Source organism: Miscanthus floridulus, chromosome 1, assembly GCF_019320115.1.
Source record: "Miscanthus floridulus cultivar M001 chromosome 1, ASM1932011v1, whole genome shotgun sequence".
Lineage (NCBI taxonomy): Eukaryota > Viridiplantae > Streptophyta > Magnoliopsida > Poales > Poaceae > Miscanthus > Miscanthus floridulus.
The window spans coordinates 753938-768090 of NC_089580.1; the positions used below are offsets into that span (position 1 = coordinate 753938).

General features: G+C 40.3%; 1 pseudogene; it reads right to left on the reverse strand.

Annotated features, from left to right (window-relative positions):
- Window positions 1–3806: 3806 nt before the first annotated feature.
- Window positions 3807–7014, reverse strand: LOC136470723 (uncharacterized; annotated as a pseudogene).
- Window positions 7015–14153: the final 7139 nt, after the last annotated feature.

Below are 14153 nucleotides of genomic sequence, written 5' to 3' on the forward strand. Positions count from 1 at the left end.
ACACCAACAAGGTGGACAAGAAGGCCTCCACGCCATACTTGTTAAAGAAGAAGAAAAATAACAAGGTGGTGACCATCAAGGTGAACAAGCAAGCCAACAATGGGGTCAAATACTTTTGGGTGCCAAAGAAAATAATTTCCAACATGAAGAGCACCAAGAAGGTTTGGATCTTGAAAGGGAAGTGATAAGTCCGATGGACATCGGGGAATTTGGAGACTTGACAAAGTATGGGTGCATTTCATGGGATGCATCATGATGGATAAGATCATTGCCAAGTGGGTTAGTGTATACTATAGACCCAAATTCCCCTTCCTATGCTAGGTAACTAGATTCAATTTGCTTCAAGTGGCAATAGATTTAATTTCCTACAAAGCGGCATCTTTAAGCATCTAGTTACTCTTCATGCCTAGGTTTGCATTTGCATGCTTATATCTTTTGTCATGCATACACTAGGTATATCTTATGGTAGGCTTGCTCAGTGTCATTCTTAACTCTTGGAGCAAACCTACATGGTTTAAAATTGTTTAGGAGCACGGCACATAGCTTGTCTTACAATTGTTCATCTAATATATGCCAAAGTCCAAATTGTAGATAATTTCTCCCAAATATCATCTTCGAAAATGATTCTCACATTCATGTGATGTCATCTTGCAAGTGGTATTATTGATTCTAAAATCAATGTGCATGTCTTCTACAAGTATTCCACACTCGTGTGCACAAATTTAGGGGGAGGTTACTCTACAAGTTGGATGCTTTGAGACTAACACCTTTTCAAGCTTATCATATGTGTAGTAGTCTCATTGCAAGGAAAATGGAGTCCCCGGAGTTAAGCATCATACTTCAAATATCCACCACCTATTGTAAGTGGTAGAAATCAAATTGGTTTCCACATATGGTATTTCTAAACCGATATCATCATGTTGATTTCATCTTGATATTTATATGCTCTCTCCATGAATTATATAGATTAAATTCCCTTGAGCAATAATTTGCTAATTATGCATATGCTTTGCCTTCTACCACATGTATGCATATATTTAGGGGGAGCTTAGTCTATATAATGTGAGAGTCAAATTTTGTGACCTATTCCACTCTACATACAAAGGATCACAAAGTTTGACCCTCCCTTGTGCTACTAATGTCTTCCTTTTCGGTGTTTGATTCCAAAGGGGGAGAATTTAGAGGATCCAAAAGCAAGCATTAATTGGTAGGACCAAAAGCTAGATCATAATAATTTACAAGTGGTAATGGTCCAAGAAAGGAAGGATAGTGGATTATGGATTAGTCTATGTAATAGGAAGAATTTGTAGAAAGCAAGGCTTAAATCCATAATGCCACATCAGGACATTTGCAAGGCCAAGATAAGTTTTTATGTGGTATCTTTTTGTCTTACAAGTAGTATCTTTTAGCATCATATAAACTTGCCCCTTGCATTGCATCCTAGCAAGTAGGTAGTTTTCAAATTTCAAAATTTTATTATTTACTTTCTTTGGTCGTGTTGTCATCAATCACCAAAAATGGGGAGATTGTAAGGAAAATGGACCCTAGGCCCATTTACTTTGGATTTTGGTGTTTGATGACCAACACAACCAAGTTGGACTAATGAATTTGCAAGTGATTGTTTTGTAGTTCAATAGGGTGCAAGATATGACTTGGACGAAGGCGATGTGATGATCTGATGATCAACACCATAAGCAAGACCCTAGGAGCACAAGAGAAGACCCAAGATATCAAGCAAAGTCCAAGCACGAAGATAGGAACCAAGTCATACGCTAGATCACGAAGAAATGAGCTCGCAGAGGTGATCGGATGCTGGACCGAACGCTGGTGGAAAGTGACCGGACGCTCCGATCAAGAGGCTCGGCAACAACAGGCATCAACAGCAGTGATCGAACGCATCGATGGTACTGTTCATCACTGGCAACATATTTGGTACTGACCGGACGTTGGTGGCAAATCGACCGGATGCATAACTGCAGTGTCCGATCGAGTACAGAAAGGTTCCAGAGCGGCGAAATTGTGACCGGACGCGTCCAGTGGCATGTGACTGGACGCTGGAAGCATTCAATCAGTTGATCGTGGCTCTAACGATCAAGACGATCGAACGCGTCTGGTCAGGACATGATCAGCGTCCGGTCAGTAGTAGAAAAGCTAGATTTCATGCCCAACGGCTACTTTCTTAGTGGGGCTTATAAATAGACCCCCAACCGGCCATTTGAAGTGTGTGGAGCTGAGAATACCAATATTTTTGCAAATAGTCTTTGCAGAGAGGAAGGCATCTAGAAGAAAGTAGCTTCAGTTAGACATTCATCCAGTGTATTGTCTTCTTCGATTAGACCCCTCCTTTCCGCAGCTTCACGGAATGAAGGAAGTAGCATGCCATCAACCGTCCTGAGGTGTTCATATGAGGTAGCACCAACAACATTGTTTAAGAGAACACAAAGAAAGTAGTGTTCTTCCTCAGTAGGATGACTTGAGATGACTTTGCCAACTTAGAAAATGGAGTTTTTCCTTTTCTGCCAGAATTTACCATCAGACTGCTAGGTAAAATGCTCCAGGAAGTCCCGATATAAGATTCTGTGGGCTTCCTCATGCAGCCTGTTTGCATCGAAGTATGCTGTCAGCATTGACTCTTCTACACCTAGCCTATTAATGATCTATTCGACCTTGTCCCATTTATGAAATGCCACCATGTGCATGTCGGGTAGATAAAGCTGCAGCTGTTGTACTAGTGGATGGTTCTTGCTCAAGTCAAAGCCATATATCCTCCATAGTGCTTCTGGAGGCGTCACCCACCGGGCATCTCTATACTGCTTGATCTCATCAATGTTCCCTTTCTCGTCTGCTTTGTCAGTCTCCCTCATCACCACCAAAGCCCTGTCATGTCCCTTGTATATGTACTTGAATAGATACTTTACTGATTTAATGCTCCCACATGCCTCAACATTTATATGGTAGTTGAAGGTACGTAGCGGGCAAGGATTGTAAGGCACGACCCATTGATTGTCCAGGTAATGGCCTCGAACTTTTTGTGTACGACCGTCATTGCATCATCGATAGATGGGGTACGAATCCTTTCCCTATGATGTTGACTCACAGAATGGACGTGGGTAACAGTTCTTGCATGACCCATGGCCCATCATCCATGGACAGTATGGATTAAGCGTCCCACAGGGACCATGCATCATATGCTTCGTGACCATCTTGTAGAGCTCAGGGTACTTCTTCTTGTTTGGTAGCTCTACAGGGATAATCATGTCATATTGCTTGGGACATGTGAGCTTGTACTTCTGTTCCATTATTAGCTAGAAGTGTGCATGCGGCAAGCCCCTCTTCTAGAACTCCACTACATATATGTAGGGCTTCACCTTTTCTAGTATGTCTTTCTCCATCAACATTTTCCTCATCGCCTCTAACTTTGCTCTGAAGACTCGTGTGATAAGATCTAGGCAGTCTTGTGGTGTCTGGCCTGGACAAAGTTCATTCTTGATCTCATCCTAGTTAGGGTTGCACATCATTGTGAGGAAGATATCAGGTCTACCGTACTTTCACACCAGAGCCATTGCATTCATGTACAACGCCTCATATCACTGGGTCCTCCAATGAATGACGAAGACAGGACAATACGCCTTCATACATTCTCAGCAGATCCTTCACCCGAATGCATGCTGCCCACCAGGCCTTGGTATAGGTCAGCCCTCAAAGCATCTTGATTGTTCCTCATGTAGTCTAAACGTGAGCTCTCAATCTTGATGTAGGTGTCGATGTTGAACTGCTGGAAAAGACGCCAGCCATAGAGTATTGGATTAAATATCCCTGGCCGCATCTAGAACTTGTAGCAGTAGTAGTTGTGCATGGAGACACGTATTCGCAATAGGTTCTACAGGGAGACATTGTTCGGATTAGTATCATGAGTTAATAGAAAAGAGTTTATATTGCATTATTGAAAGAGTTCAAGTTACCTCCATCATCATCGCCACCATTCTCAGCTTGCTTTTTGCAGATTGCTCAAGCTCGCTCAACTTGAGCCATAGTCGCACCCACTTTTGGAATGCAATTGTGCCACCTGAGCTCACCCCTTGGAAAGAACTATGGGTATAATAGTGAGTCATAGCATGCATTATATGAGCAGATGTCGTATATAGACCGATCCTTCCCTTGCAGGAGAACACTATGCTCGAATTGGCTGTGATGCTCACTCCCCTCAACCCAGACGACAGCCACCTCTGATGTCAATGGCACGTTATATGTTCTCTGGTCAAGCCGCTGGTCAAGGTTCAACTCGACTCGGTAATCCTTGAGGTATTCAACGTGTCTCATACTCCTTAGTTGTTGGGAGTAGGGGTTCCTATTAAAGATCCTAACCAATTGCTCTATAACTTTTCTATCTTTTTGGGCGCATTGCACATGACACTTGCTCATCCGATGCTCGAGGGACGGATCATCATCGTAAAAATAAAAGCTCGAGGTGTCTCTTTTCGACACCATCCTCTTTACCAAATGACCGTATGTTATGGTAAATCTGGCCATGGGCACAGAACATGTAGACACCGCAGATTCGCATGTTAGTGGTCATACGATCTAGGTGGCAGTATAGAGAAGTGAAAGAGAAGTGGTCGTTGAAATATCTGATGTTTGCACGAAAGTGCCTAGCATTAGCGTCCGAGCTAGACCACAACCTCGTGAGCTCTGGTGGTGTCTTAGGATTTGAAAGATGAATCTTTCCACCCCGACAACAAAATCTGGGCAGTTCACCCTCGAATTTCTTTGCTTTGCAGTGCTCGCAGTTTGGCACCGATGGTAGCATGTGCAACTCTGACGGGACATTAGCGTAAACCCTATCGTATGGATCCAGGACATCAGGCTCACTGTTCTCTTGCTCATCCGTGTCGAGATTTAGCTCGATGTCGGTTCCCTCCTCATCGTCTTCTAACAAAATGTTGATGTGTTATGTGTTGAAAGAAAGTTTGTGAAAGAATGTTTTGACTATTACGCGGTGTACGTTGTCTGACAAAAAAGTACGCCCCATCCTCTTCCTCGTCCTCCTCAAATATGACATCCTCATCATAGTCTGTGCAACATGACCACATATATGATGAAATAAACATAATGGCATGCAAAAAAAAACAAAAAAGGGATAAATATAATAAAGAAAATACCATCCTCGACCATAGAGTCTGGTGTATGAGCTTAAGCACCGTTTGGAGGCATTGAAGACCGTCAACTATAGATGGTTGTGTCTATGTACCTATGCAATTATTAGGTGGTGGAACTAGAGTTTCCTGGGTGACACCATCTATTGTAAGAAAAGGTATGAGTTTTTGGAATAGAAGAGTGAACGTAAAAGTACCGACAATATATAGTGATCAAGGCTAAGTACCATTATAAACCACACTCGGTTGTGTCGGTCATTTGAATCATTGCACTTTCCATCCGCACACCCTCTAGCCCTTCTTTCAATGTTTGCTTCAAATGCCTGATTGCGATGGGATAGAAGGTCATTTCTCTCTCTAGTGGTCACTTGATGCCTATGTATGGTCTGTGCCATAGCCATTTTAGGGGTCTAGAGTTCTAGATTTTGAACTACAAATGACGCGATGTCAACGGTCGTCCCCCTTAATTCGGGTATTTCCATACCGTGTGAAGGCGTTTTATGCGATTGAGTTGAAGAAGGGAAAATAAGCTGAGGGTTAAAGTGAGGACTCTCCATGGCTATTGAGTCGGATGCAAATTGTTGACTCGGTGTTCTCTCACTATCCTATTGTTGTTTTTCTTGCTATCTTTTCGTTTCATCTTCTTCTCCTATGGAGTCATTTATAGTTTTCTTGCAGCATTTTTGGGTGCATTTTTTGCCGCATACAAGTCATGTCGTCTCTTGTTTATTAGCGCCTTTTGTTCAGGAGACATTGCAGCCCTTCGTGCTCTATCTAGCTGACGCTTACGCTCTTTTAGACACGTGACAATATTGTCGATGGAACTGGATTCATTTACAACACCTATATATTAATAAAAAAATACGGTCTCAAATAAATTATAGAAGGGCACATATTGCAAGAACATTAATTCCTTATTAAATTGTTATGAACGACAATTGGGTTGCCCACTATATTTTTCTGCTCAAATAGATAAACATTAATGAAAAACACAATGTACCTGGGTTTAGATCAGGTGATGCATCAATCAAGTCAATTATGCCACTTTGATCTATACATCTATCGGAGTAGTCACCTACATATATAATAACATGATATTAACCTTGGCCTCGGCATCATACAAACACAAGAAAAAATAATTAGTATTAGGAACAAAAAAACAAAAATGATACGTGTGTTATCTTTATCAATCTGCATGAATTTGTATGAATTGTTTCGATGTAGCCCGTTACTATCTTCATAGCCATCAGTGTTTTCTGTGGTTGATTCAACTCCAACTGGTACAACATAATTACACAACAAATAAGTGAACCAATGACTGATGCAAGTAGATGGTATCATTCATACACAACACAAAACTTTTTTTAATTTGCAAAGTTTTAGTCCATCAGATTTTTTCCTAATTTGCACAAAACTTTTAGCTCAATGTATATACATTTAGAACATATACATCACTATCACTATATATTAAATAAACTAAAAAATGGTAATACTGAATTCAGAAATGAAAATCAGATGTGGTCCACCTCTCGACCCAGCAGCTAGTGCAGTTTCCATCTTACTCATATGGTACTTTTCTCTACGTTTTTTTATTTTTTTGTCCCTTTCTTCTTGAGTCATTGCTGTATGTCATGCTTTTTCTCTTTTCCTTTTACGTTGCGCATGTTCATCAACTTGCGCTTGTGAATTTGATGTTGTCTGGCCAGCTGTTTAAAAATAAGTTGATAGATATTTACTTAATCACCACAAATAATACAAGTGAAAGCATCTATGGACATGTGTAAAAACAGTTACCTCCATTGATGGTGTTTGTCAGGTTTGCAAATGGTGTACAACCTTCATTATTTTGCATAGGTTCCATTATGATGAAACTGAACACAAAATTAATCTCAAGTTTCAATCAGAAATTAATCTATGAAAGTGTTGGAAGTTAGTAGGCATAATACATGTACACATATGTAATTATATCAGATCCGAATACAAATAACCAATTAGCTTAAGTTAGGGTTGGGTCCTCGGTTTAGTAAACTACTGCCCGTTGTGTTAGTTGTAACCAAGTGGCGATCAACAGGACAAAAAGTTATCTGTGTATCTTGAGTCCTTCAATTTCCTCACCTCAAAGTTTGATAGACAGCAAAAAGTATGGCATTGAACAGAATTATGATGTGTTCCTGTAAATGGATGGATGTGCTTGATTTTTTAGAAGGATATCTTGAGAGACCAACCGCAGGAGTTGCCTAACTTGAACATCAAAGGCATATACAAATTCAGAGTAGTTCATATCTTGTGGCTGCAGCTACTGGCTATCAAATTTTTTCTCTCTATTTTATTTCACTTTAGTAAGATCCCAGCTATGTAGATAACAACTATGATTCACCTTGTGCTGTGATGTGCTAGGATGAGTAGAACATGACTATCATTAACAATTTCAGACATGAAACCCAAAATCTAACATCTATACGTTAGTAAGAAGGAAAACTTATCTTACCTTGTCAGTATCTAAAAGAGCTCATAATAGGTTAGTGTAGTGGGAGGCCTCAATTGATGATCTCGAATCAAGCTTGCACGCTCGCTCTCTTTCCTGAAAGTAACAGTAAAAATTAGATGCTCTGGCTTTTCCAAAGTGGGAATACGCATGAGCTCTCTGAAAACACATTATGCAACAAATCTTGATTTACAGCTAGGAGTAGTAAGCATTGGCATAGTGGCAAAAAAATTATGGATGTAAATGGGCAAGTTTGTATAGCTTTCTGATGAATAAATGGCAGCAACTCAGTCAACATTCGAAGAAGGACACCAATATTCCTGTGCTCTTGTTCTACTATAATAAAGATGGATGCAAACTACGAAGGTTACAAATAAACCTCACGATGGTTTATGAACACATAAGGATGCAAAACCATATTCTGAAGATAATAGCATAACAAAGCATTCACAAGCATAAAATTTATTGGAACATCCTCTTATCAAGGTAACTGCTAATTCTGTATGGTTGCCTTGTATTTTCAGCAAACATAGGCATACGAAAACCTAGTACAAGCAAAGAAATATTGCAGCTGGACCCATGTTTAAATTCTAAGATGAATAAAAGCATGAAACAAGAATTATAGGGCTTAAGTACTTCAGTAGTCTACCCTCCTAGAGCCTAATTATTATATGCTGATTTTAGCTTACGTGCCTGAATTCATACAACACGATACCAAGAAGTTACCCGTCACTTATATGGAGCAGAAACACAGTAAGCAATTTAGTTGTAGCCATAAGCACTGAGTAATAACAATAATACTTCAAGCATATTAGCAACTGCTAGTTATGTATGGTTGCTCAATCAGATTGCCAATCTTTTACTGTCACAAAATTTAGATTGCTTTGTAATATCCAAATCTAAACATTAGAAAGATTGAGAATATCAATAGATGATTTGTTCCAGTAAACATATTATCAGGTCTTTGCAAACTGATGCTTCATAATTCATAGGTCTCAGGACTCAGGAGAATAATATAAAACTCAAAAAATTAGTTGTCAGAACATGCACATAGTCATTCATAGGTCTCGGGAGAATAAAAAGCAGTAAAGCAAGGATGTAGCTGCAAGCCCGCATAAAGTAATGTCAGTATTTGCATGGACGATTCAATTCTGCAAGTTCTAGATCAAATTGGCATCAAGCAAAATGCTGCAAACAACAACCCAGAGTGTAATTGGCTAAGCAAAACTTCTCCACATATTATATATTTGATTGTAAACATAGCTAAAGTAAGGTAACAACCTAATCAATTGACTGTATATAACATTCAGAATAGGTAAAGGTGAAGCAAAAAAAAAGGTCTAACATTCAGAATAGGAAAAGGTAAATGGATTTCTTTACATCGAAGCTACTGCAATCAATCAAAGATCAGTTGGCCAATAGTGAAATTACCTGAGTTTCTACAACCAGACTCCTATCAGCCCTTGCCCAAACTACAACTCAACATAGATTGAACAGTAAACAAATAAGAGCATGAGCTATGCCTATGCTGTGCAGTTCTGTGCTTTTTCGTGATTCTGAAAGCCAAATCATCGTATATTGATCAATTACCTATTCCAATAGGCGTGCTTTCTTGCGGTGGTTTCGCGGAACCCTAGCGTCCACCTCTACCTCCCTTTCCTACTCCAGAAAACCAAACCCTGCAAAAAGTAATTGTGAAATCTGATGATCGCAAGAATACAATGTCCTTTCGATTCTTTTTTTTAAAGATAATGAATGCCCTTCTGAAGCTATTGCAGTCAATCAAAGGTCAGTTGTCCAACAATGAAATTACCAGCAACTTGTGATTTTTGGATATTAGTATTTTTGCAGTTTTTTGAAATTACCTCATATATGAATCAATGTTATATGGTTGCATTTCAAGACCATATCCTACCAAACCATATGGTTGCATCTACGGTCAATACATGAAGAATATGATTTCTACGATCAATGCAGGCTGCCAAAAAAAGATTGTAAATACTGAGCAATAATTTAATTAACATTAATAGTGGGCAGTGGTATTTGAAGGATTTGAGTTCTAAAAAAATAACAAACAACAATTATGATCAATTCAATATTAAAAATTATTGTTTGTGGTTTTTGGTCCATGATGCAACTGCCAGACATGCAGAGGTGGATCAGCGGCTAGGTGGTGGATCTCGACGAGCCTGCTCCCTGTCTTCATTGGGCTCTGCAGCCACCGCAAGCTGCGCTGTGCAGGGGAAGGTAGCGCGGAGGGAGAACGATGGCGGCCGCTCGACGGCGATCGAGGACGGCGGCTGAGGGCCATGCGATGGCATGAGACCATGGCGGGTGAGGGCGACGATGGGGAGGCAGATGAGGACGATGGCGAGGACGGTGGAAGTGGGTGAGGGCAACGATGGGGGAGGCAAGTGAGGAACTATGGGAGCATTTTGTCGTTTCCCTTTCCTACGCGTGACTGGCTCTTGTTTGATGGACGACGTGTGGGAGCCTTTCCTTTTCTCACGTGCGTGATTGATTTTCTTTCCAATTTTGCGTGATTGATTTTCTTTCCGATTTTGTTGTATGGATCACGAGAGAGCCAGGGAGACCCTATCAGTAGGGGGAAGCGAGGGGGTGCCGTTGGTGCAAATCACATGTGCGATGAAGGGATGGGCGTAGGGGTGTGGGATCACAGGCAAAACCATGAACACATTCTCTTCGTGTCAGGCTTCATTCCGTTGGTTCAGCACGTGAATCAACATACGTTCACAGTTGCGATGAGCAACTGTCAACCTCTGAACCTCCAGGGTCTCTTGATCCCGTTCCTGTGTTACTTGCTCCAAATGGTGCTGAGCCGCATTCCTCTCAGCAGTCACCCGGGCCAGCTCTACCCTCAGCCTTTCCGCCTCAGTAAGCTCAGGACGAGGCTCATGAGGAGCTAACCGGTGACGAGGCGCCCTGCCTCCAGCGGACTTGCGAGCAGTGAGTTTCGTGCGCGCCATCTGTAGCAAAAAGTTGCAACGTAAGGGGAGAATCATTTAAGGGATACGAAATTTAATTAGTCGGGACCATCAATTTTAAAGAAGGGAGTAATGCAAAAATATTATGTATGCTTGAACATGATGCATGCACGATCCGTACGTCCTCACAAACCTAGAAAAATTTAACGGCTAGCAAAATATACGGTGGCATACATATGTTCTCTCATATACGGTAGCTAGTCGATCTACAACGATACGTTGTTAGTGTACCTGCAGAAAATTTCATTTCAGCCCAATAATTTCCCAAAAAGGCATATAAAGTAAGTAGTAAACTAAATACTTTCATACATACGTCCCCCGATGTATATACTCTAGTATCACAGCTACCCGACAGAGATACCCACATTTAAGTACTCTTGTAGATACATGATTGAACATGTAAGTATGCGAGCAACCACAACTACTCTCCCCTAGACCGATGGTTGGACGGTTATGCTCTCACAACTCCCACTTACCAGAGCGTAGAGGTATTTTGATCCATATATTACCACCCAAGCGGATGGTATTCATACAATAGCACACCGTATGGACAATGAAACAGAAACAAGCAGGAACCCCCAAGTTAGTACTTTAATAAGCCACCTAAGAGTTCTTATTTGGGCATAAGGATATGACCACTGGCGATACTTAGTATTTAATTTAGGATTTTCACAAATAATTTTGTTTTAAATATACAAATGACATGTTTAATGTTGAATCTTGCTCTGATACCAGTTGTAACAGAACCGACCAAATCATAAGAACGTAAGTACAAAAACAATCACCGAGGTGATCAAATTCCTGTACTTAAGCTCCCATAATCCCGGTAGTCTAGAAATCACAAAGGATTTCAACCAACTCTCGACATACAAACCAAGACCATAGTGATTCAACACAACACATCATTCGTTACAACATTTCACAAGTAGCATTCGGATTACATCCATCAGAGTCCGAATAAAAATATTACAAACCAAGTTCAAGTTCACGGAAGCAACATAGTTTAGTACATAACTTCATAGTTTCAAATACATTGCCAGATCTGAGTCATGTCCCACAAAAGCATCGTCAGGTACAAGAACTACGAGAGACCGTGCCCAACGGTCTAGTCTTCATCCCCAGCTAGGAGAAGACAGTACTTGCAGCAACCAAAGTAGAACTGGTCATCTGCAACAGGTGGTTGATAAACCTTGAGTACGAGAAGGTACTCAGCTAGACTTACCCGTCAAAACTAGAAATAAAAGACACAAGGGTCATGCAAGGCTTATGAGGTGGGCTAGCTGGACACAGTTGCATAAAAGAGCTTATAAATATAGTAACCAATTTAAACTTAGCATCAAGTTATCATCATTTACCTGTCCACTAGATTAGCACATGTACTAGAGCACTCACTTATTAGGAGCAAACAATATTAACCATAGTAGGTATAATAAGGCTGTCATCATCATATCATTATTTCCGAACCATTAGGTTATTTAGTGTATCTACTTTGGAGATAAGCCCGTCAAGTTCTCACTAACCAGGAGAGACGGTGACTCGAATCGAATTACAACTCAGCTGAGGGGGTATTCCTAACTCTCACCCTGGCATACTTTACAAGGGTAGCCGTGGGTCACCTTTGGGACAACTCAGGAACCAAATTTGCGGGTTCGATCAGCGCCAGCACTCTCAGGGATTACCCTTCTGCTAGGACGATCAGGACTTTTAAATCACCTGCCCTTGGACTCACGCCTACGGCTCCCTTCCGAGGCGCACTTTATACTTATCGACTCCCGGCCTGAGGTGAGCTACTCGGCTTCGCGGTCGGTCTTCGGACATAGCCAACTAAGAGAGAGGCATACGTTCAATATGAACAGAAAAGGCTTCAAGATTCAGTCCTTAATCGACACAGACAGAGTCACTGCAAACCGACAAGCCTTCGTCCGGTCTTCATTTCAAATTAAGACTGGTTCTTTTCCATGATAGCAAATATAGCCAACCGTGCCATATGTATCTTCCTATATCTCGCAGGTGACAGGAAATCACCTGACTTCTACCGTGTTTATGCAAGGCTAAGCACTACACGAGCCTGAGCTACATAGGATTCAGGGTATCAATATCTGGACAAGGATTGGATAACCAATGCAGCAAGTGTTTGCATCCAACACCTAAACTTAATGCAACAATATATATGTAACAATAATACTTTAATTGCATTTCGGAAATTAGGAGGCTTAATATGCTCCGGGGCTTGCCTTTCACAAAGTTGCACGGACGGTGATCCGGGCACTCAACGGCGACCTCGTCTGGCACTTCTCCTGAAGGCTGCACCTCCTATACCTCCGGTGTCGGCTGCTGCTGCTCGCTCGGTTCCTCGAATTCTAGTAGTGTCATACCTTCCGGTACACCTATTGCATACCGATGCATAAGATAAATATCATGGATGCATAAGGAATGACATGATGATCATGATAAATGAATCACAATAAGTGTTTAACGAAAACATCACTGGACACTCATTTACCGATTAAGAGTAGTTCTATTCAAATCACTTTAAAACATGTATCTAACTTAACTTGAAGAACGAGATCAACTTACCTAACTTGCATAACCTAAGATAAAGATGCTCATCTTCAGTTAAAGGCCTAACACCTAGGAACATTACCACAAACTTAGAAATAGTAAATGCATACTTAAAACAACAGTTAAAGTTTCATATGCACACGGGCAGTTCCTTAATTCAATCATAACCAGAGTTCTATAAATTCAAATGACTTGAAAGAGGACATTCTGGAAAGCTTATGAAATTCTCTACAAATCATTTTTAAACATCAAAGCATGATTCTTATATTAACCAAATCGAATTCCAGTAAACCTAGAATCTATCCAAAAATGACAGGGTTACTAAATTAAATATTTAGTGATGATGCAAAAGCATAATTGGACCAAACCAAGTTTACCAACTTGTTGTGCATACCAGAGGAACATTAGAAAGTATAGTGCCAACTTCTAAATAAATTATTTAATATACTTTTCTAATTTATTTAGTTAATTAGGTGATTAAAGTAATATATAGTAAAACTATTCAGAAAAATCTACAAAAATTACAGTAGCTATCTCATACTTCACATAAACTACCATAAAAGTTTCAAAGTCATTGGGCAAGCAGAACTTGCTGTACCCAAAATAACAGGTGTTATGTCTATTTTTAACATAATTAGGAAACCCTATTGAAAAGTGTCAAGCAACAGATTTCACATTTTTCCTAGCATCGTTCTAGCATAAGAATAGCACTCACCAAATTTTACCCTTACTGGATCTATAGAAAAATTATGAAAATTCACACAAGATCCATCCATGCAAATAAGAGAATTTTATAACTCCTACATACAGTGTCCAAAATGTATGAAAATTTAACTACAAGCTATTCATGATATGAGCAGTACAGCATAAATATTTCATGCTATTTGGAGCTACATAGAAAAGGATATAATTACCCCTATTTCTTTCATGATTAAAAGAGATAATTAG